An 8013-nucleotide genomic window follows, 5' to 3' on the forward strand; every position below is an offset into this window, starting at 1 on the left:
GACTTCTCTGTTAAAGTTCAGCTTTTTCACTCTACTGCACATGCGCACGCAAGCGAATCAGGAAGGAGGAAGCGCTGCAGCTACCCTGGGCTGGTGCTGTTCTCTCTGAGCAGGGGCACCAGCCCCGGGGTAGAAGGTAGGCGATTTAAGTCACTTGGGGATGCCCAACATTTTGGCACCCCCAAGTGACTTCACCTTTCCTTCTCCTTTAAGCCTGCTGCATGCCTATGAGGTTGTTTGTAAAGAAGAGGTACAGGCAGAAAGAGATTCTTCTATACAAAGAAAACATGTCCAGTAAAATCTTTTAATCATCTGCAAAGATTATGGGACTCCAAAAGTTCCATTTAATGACAGAATATTTTTATAATGTTATCCTGGATCCAAGGACACTATACTGCAGCTGGGTAAGACTGGCTATAACCCAGAAAAAACAAATAGTGGGATTGTACTAGTCTAGTGTAGTTACATAAGTAAACATATCCTTGGATTCTATGACTTACTGGGCTAGGGCAATAGTTGCTGTATTTGTGCATAACCTGTAAATCCCTTCTCCTTTATTTAGTTTAGACACTACATAAGTCACTACACATTAAAGAACCCTTCTCTTCTATATAAAGAAGGGACATTATAGAAACTATGTAAGTAATCAAGAATAATAGCTCTCATAATAATTATTTGTTATATACTGTATTATATGTGGAACAAGCATTTAAAAGGCTAACTTCTTTCTTATAACACAACCCTACATAAGTGATGTGGTTTTTTTTACGCATATTTTGCGTTGCTACACCAGCTCCATAATGTTTTTCGGAACAGTGGCCATCTTGTTTCTGACTATACTGGATAAAAGCCCACTGTTCTTTCCCTAGCATGGATGAAATGCTGGGAAAGTCACTAGCTCATAAAATCTAAATTGTTTGTAAAAATGAATACAATGTGTTTGTGAATATGTATATGAATGTATGTTTGTATATATAAACACTTTTCTGACTGTTAATTTGATAATCTATACTTTAATAATACAGAGATTGTAATATATATGTATACTGCATTGTAATTGTTGTACAATAATTTAATCCTATCAATATTAAGCCCCCCTGTTATGGGTATCTGCTACTTGCATACTATGTATGCTGCAGATACCTGGGACTTAGCACTTACAGCGATAAACATATTAAGCTATTCACATTGCAGACAAATGTACTGTATTGTATAATAGGGCATACCAATGTAAATACTGTGCATAGAAAACATATATTTTCAAAATATATTAAAATATATTAAAGATTCAGATTCATTGTTTTATTTACTTATGTGTGCTATATGTATATGTACATTATATATATATATATTTAACATAAAAAAGAGAAGGGAATGATCAATGCACAGTTCCTGGTCCCTTGTTTCACTAGTAATTGTTATTTTTTTTTTAGTTATTAACACATAACTCACACCCGTCCCTTAGTCTTATGCCTTTTAAAATAGGTGTTGGTCTGGGCAGGGGGGACTTATACATACACTATAAGATCCATGTGAAACCAGTGTTTTGTTCTTGGCAGTCTCTTTTATTTTAAAAGCTCTAGTGGGAGATCTTCTGGTACTGGCAAATTAAGGTGGCCGATTGTAGCTGCCGATACCTGCCCATGTATGGGCACAAACGACGGGTTCCCCGACCGACATCTGGCCTGAAATCGAATAAAAGTCAAAAGAAGTGTTCATTGGTAAAGTAGAAACAATGTGTGTTTAGGGAGCTGGTGAAACATACTGTATACATCAGCTTTAAAAATCACGATAACAAAACAGTACAACAAATAAGGGTTAGCCTGTCAAAATGGCAAATCTTGACGTGCTCAGGTTTGCAAACCATTGAATTAATGTTATTTTAAATGCAATTGGAAATCATTAACAATAAAAGGCTATTGTTTCTCAATAAGTACAATCATTAAGAAGTGATTATAAGGACAGTGCCTCTTTTAAAGCTTGTTTTTTCACTAGGTAGATTATAAAAATAGAATTATTGCCATAAAAATAGCCCCATTGAAAATAGGGCAAAGGATATTAAGTGAAATAAAAAAAGAATGCATTTTACTTCTCCCCACAAATAGGAGATACCTAGCGTGACAGATCAGCTTCTTCCTTAGTCACAGTGACTCAGCAGTACAGCCAGTTTAGGGCAAGGTTGCAGGGAAGTTAATGCTGAAAAAGTGGTGTGACTAACTGACTATTCACTCTTTTCAGCTTTTCTGAGTGTGATTACTGCTTTTATGAACTTTGTAAAGTGACCCAAATTGGAATACTTATAAAGCAAAAATCCAGTAAGTGTAAGAAAGGAAAACAATACATTATATATATATTACATTGCTACTAGCAGCTATAATATTATGGTGACCTGCTTAGTAAGAATTTCCTAAATTACTTTGTTAGTGATGTTTTTTAAGATTTAATGCCATTAATAGAAATGTAATTTATATAGTTCACAAGGATGCATTTAGATTACTTACATTAGCAATTAATTATTACAATATTTTAGTTCATGCATACATTTCGGCGTTTATAACAACTGAAGTAATTTACGATCTGAAAGTCAGGGTGCAAAGTTTAAGACACAAAGCCATCAGACATGTTTTTGCACTTTGCACCCTGCCTTCCACTGTGGATGAATTGACGCAGGTCACTGTGCCCCCATAAATACAGCGCTATATTTACTGCTTGCCTTATGACAGATCATCAATTTTACATATAGCGTCATTTAAAGTGGGTGTGCATTTAAAACATGAGGGGGGCAACTCTAAAATTTGGGAACTGACTACACGATATTGCCCCTCAATTTTCTCACCGCCCCATTATAAAACACATTCTGCTTCCTGTAACCCTAATTACCAGATGCTGCACCTGCAGAGTGCAAAGAACATGCAAGTTATGCAAAAATACCCACCTGTACCCCTGTTATGCCAAGACCCCATCCATTTTGTTCTTAAGGGCACACGGTGCGTAAATCTGCTTTTCTCGGCCCTGAATTTTTCAGTTAGGCTGTGAGAAGTGTATCTCCTTGCCTACGTTTCCCCACGTGCCTGCATTAAAAACTACAATAACCGCCTGTGTGGAGCAGAGCAGATCAGAAGTCAGCCTAAAAAACATGAAGGCAGATGCATTTTAGGCTGACGTCTGATCTGCTCTGCTCTGTGTACACACACTCAGAGGGTAACTGTAGTCTTTATTTCAGGCAAACAGTGCAGCACAGGCAAACAGATCTGCTTCTTTCTGCCACAGGGCTGAGAGGAGCAGATATATGTACCATGTACCCTTGTCCTAAGCCCTGTCCTTTTTAAGAATAATGACAGACAAGGAGATTAGTTGCCCGTGATAAATTTCCTCATAGGCAACTAATCTTCTCGAAATGCCTTCCTACCAGTGATAATGTAAATTGCTGGTGGAAAAATATATGCATCGCTTTGGCTTTCCAATGTTGCCTCATGAGGAAACTTTGGGAGACTTTGTAAAGCCAAACGAACTTGGGCAACACTATTTCCTATGTTCAGAGTGACTTGTATGATCAATTTTTTGCTGCAGGGTTCCCACAGCAGCCTTGTGTCAGTGATTGTTATGGAACAGGTGGCAGGAGGAAGCAGCAGTACAAAGGGTTTCCTGACCCAAGCACCCCATTATTCCTTGTGTGTATTGTCTTATTAAACTTCTGGATCCCCAGAGATCCTCTTTGGAATTTCATTGATTTTTTTTGTTGTGCGACCACTGCAATACTTGCTTCCTTCCAGGCCTAGCATTAGCTCCAGATTGGGTTATACTTCTTCTTTACACTCTTGTGCTTGACAAAAATGTCAAATATTTATAACTCCCATTTAGCTAATTTTCGTTCATCCTTCTGCATAAAATGAAAGGCAAGTAAAATGTATATGACCCATATGCTGAATTGGTTTGCTTGCCCTTTAACACTAAGCTGCTCGTTGTTAACCTTTACTCCTGCTAGGATAGGGAGGAAAGGTAATAAAGGTTTGTCTGAGTGTTTGCACTTGTTGGCCTCTCGTTCTCTAAAATATTTAATGCTATGTAGCATGAAAAATGCAGGAAGATTCCATTGCCACATTTTTTGTCAAACACTGTAACAGTGCAACCTCCACACCAGAGGTGAGTCACTCTATAAAAGACAAATACAGATATACCTGTATGCCGCATATTTACTTACACACAATGCATTACAAAAAATAGACATTCTGCAAAATAGATGTTTGGTTGCTATGGGTTATGCAATATAGCTCCAAGGTTAGTAAATGAACCCTATGTTTTTATGGGCATCAGAACTAATTATTAATACATGCAGTGTGTTTTGCAGTTTATTCAAAATTTCCACTCATATTAAAACAGATATTGTACCCTTTACTGAATAATTTAAGCATATCACATTTTATCTTCGAGCTCCTCTATTCCCACAGTGACTTCTAAAAGCATTATTGTATATATAATAGGGTTTACATTTTGATATATGTTTACACAGTTCCAAGACAGGGATATGCAGTATTTGTAATGGCAATAAATGTAAGTGTTTTGCAAAATATGAAAAGGAATATTGTATACCTGTCATGGCCACGCAGCCTTTAAGATTGGAAGTCAAAATATAGCAGGAATCTTGACACTGAAAAACAGGCCAGTGTTCCTTAGAGAGGTATCTGAAGGTGCAACCAAGGTGTGTCATCAAAATGATAAAATTATATAAACTCCAAGAATTATAGTGCACCCAGGTACTTGCATAAGCAGAAGCTATTGTTATTTTCAGACAAGCAGTAAACAGTATTTGGTAGTACATGTATGGGACCTGTTATCCAGAATTCTCGGGGCCTAGAGTTTTCCAGATAAGGCTAATGTACCATGGAGCAAGTTAGTCTCCTGTGTTAACTAGTCTCCTGTGATAGATCTATGCTACCACGGGTAACAAACCACTCCAATATGTCTTTCAACTGACAAAAATAGGAGTCACTGGTGGATAGGCCTACACACAGGGTCGGACAGGGGGGTACAAGCAGGCCCGGATCTGTGGCGAGGCCACAAAGGCCTGTGCCTAGGGTGCAATAAATTTATTGCAGCCGCAAGTAAAAGATGCTACCATAAGGAGCACTGGGGACTGGACATGCAAAAATCTTCAGCGCGTCCTCTCCCCAGCATTTGAGCGAAAAAGGGGATGCGCCTGCATTTGCGCACGATGGGGGGTGGGTACGGGGGCGCAGAAAATGGGGCAAGCCCCTACAGGGGCACCCGCCCAACATCCTCCCCTGAGCGAGCGTAAGTGAAACTTACTTTCAAGGGGACAGACAGAGGTGCCCGAGGGATCGCCAACAGCGATCAGATCTGGGCCAGCGGGGCGCACCGGGTTTTTTCCTGGTGCCCCGGCAGCCCAGTCCAACCCTGCCTACGCATTGCTTTGGCTTTCTGAAGTTGTGACTCCTATTGTTGCCTGTGGAAAGGCAATTAGGAGTGGTTAGTTGCCCATAGTAGTAGAGATATATACAAGCAACTAACTTGCTCTGTCAGACATTAGCCTAAGAGGGTGTTTCCATAATTTGGATCTCTGTTCTATAAGGCTACTTGAAAAATATTTAAATGTTTAATAAACCCAATAGGATTATTTTGCCTAAATTAAGGATTAATTATATCTTAGTTGTGATAAAGTACAAGGTACCGTTTTATTATTACAGAGAAATAGGGAATCATTTTAAAATTAAAATTATTTAATTAAAATGGAGTCTATGGGAGATGGCCTTCTGGTAATACAGAACTCTCTGGATTTATAGATGATGGATCCTATACCTGTATAGATAAACACTTTGCCCAAAGTAGTAACTATCCTATTAGATTTAGTTTTAATTTGTTACTTTGCATTTCAGGAAGCAGCCCCATAAGAGATTCTGTCTAAATGGAAGGGAGAATTCGAAAGGATCTGCTTAGTGTAAAATGTATTCTTGCAGAGAACATTTATGGACAAGCCTAGCCATTGTACCAGTTCTAATAATATAGCAGCAAGTGCTCAGAACACCCAAAGTGTTACACATTATTGAGAGCCTTTCGCTTTGAGCTTGGTAACACAACATACTTCTATTATCATGCCAGATGGATGTTTTACTCAGCATGCTAACAAGCAGGGCTCTAAAAAGGCTCTATACCACAGCAGCTGACACGAGAGTAATCTGTGGCCTGTCTTACAGAGAAACTGTGAGGCTCTGGCTACTGCCCAGTATTGCTAATGCGGCACCACATATCATATCTTAGGGATGTTGTCACCAGCTGTCTGCGCCAGCATCTGGCAGCTGTATATTTTTACAGTGGCAGGCGATGAAAAGCTTAGAATTCTATAATCAGATCTGCTCAGTCTGGAATTTCATTAACGAAAAGACATGAAAGATATAGTATGTGTATATATATATGTATGATATGTTTATAAAAATGAACATTTTTCATACAAAGACTGTGGAGTGTTTTGCAAAAGTATTCAGACCCATGAACTGCAAATTGAAATACATTCACCTTTTTGTTCTTTGATCCATTCTATTGTTAATTTGGCCTTGTTTTTGGGATTGTTGTCCTTCTGAAAAAAAGAAATATTAACCATGCAAGATTTACAAGATTCCCTGTCTCTTCTGATAATATTCAGCCCCCCCACCATTCTTTCTTAGCAAGGGGCAGGGTGCAAAGTGCAAAAAAAAAAGGTGGTTTGCACCTTGCCTATCTTTATAAGCCCTTATTCTTTTTGTGTTATATAAAAGACAGAAAACAATTAAAGGTAGTGTAAATATGTCTTGCATTTTAAATAGTTTTTAAAGAGAAACATTTTCAGATTTCCCTATTTGAGTTATTGCCATTTTCATTCCATTTTCACAATCGTCAAGTCATAATTTTATGATCTGAGATTTCCTGTAGAGATATGCCCTAGAACAGTGCTGTCCAACTGGCGGCCCGCGACCCCCTTCTGTGTGGCCCCCCCACCTGTCTGGCTGCTTTGATGGCTTACCTTTGTGTAAATTTTAAATAGTATCAGTATTGAGATTAACTGGCCTCCTGCATGGTTCACACCTCAGATTCAGGCTGTAATTCCCCTGTATTGTTTAAACATGTATTCCCCTGTACTGTTCACACCTTTTAATCCGTGCATTGTTCACCTACTGCATTGTTCACACCTCAGGCTCAGACTGTAATTACCCACATTGTTCACTTCTTCACACCTCAGACTGTAGGAACAGTGCCTCTGTATGTACTGTGTATGGTACACACAGGCAACATAGGGCAGACAGAGCATGGCACACACAGGCAGCATAGGTAGAGTATGGCACATACAGGCAGCATAGGGCAGGCAGAGTATGGCATACACAGGCAGCATAGGGCAGAGTATGGCACACACACAGGCTCGGATTTGTGGCGAGGCCTAGGGCGGCACAAATTTAGGGGCTGCAAAATAATTTGTACATTTGGCTCCCATACGGAGCAATGGGGACCTCTCCCCACTGCTCTGTGTGGGACCTTAAATGTTTGCGCATGCGCACTTGCACTCGCAGCCGGGGGGGGGCACAGGGTGGCCGCGCATTCGTGCATGAGTACACGTGTTTGAAATGTAAATCCTAGGAACATTTTACATTCTAATATAACTACTTGGTCTGTCTGATAAGAAAGCCACTTAAGTATGTTGTTTAATCTACTGCTGGGCTGTCCCCCAAAGGTTTTTTTATGGCCCTCAGTCTGCTTAAAGGCTTAATCAGGCCCTTGAACATGTTATATGAGAAATAATGGGTCCATCACATTAAATAAGTTGGACAGCACTGATCTATGGTAAATAACATAGATAGACTCAGTTACTAGGATTGGTCAACAGATGGTGCTACAGCATCATTTTCAATTCAGCATACTATAATTCTGAGTTCAGAATTCTGAAATAAGATAGCTATTTTATAGATCTGTAACAAGGCATGGCTTAATTTCAAAAGCTGTTGCACTTTTACATGTTATGTAATAGGA

The sequence above is a fragment of the Xenopus tropicalis genome, chromosome 1 (assembly GCF_000004195.4).
Source record: "Xenopus tropicalis strain Nigerian chromosome 1, UCB_Xtro_10.0, whole genome shotgun sequence".
Classification (NCBI taxonomy): domain Eukaryota; kingdom Metazoa; phylum Chordata; class Amphibia; order Anura; family Pipidae; genus Xenopus; species Xenopus tropicalis.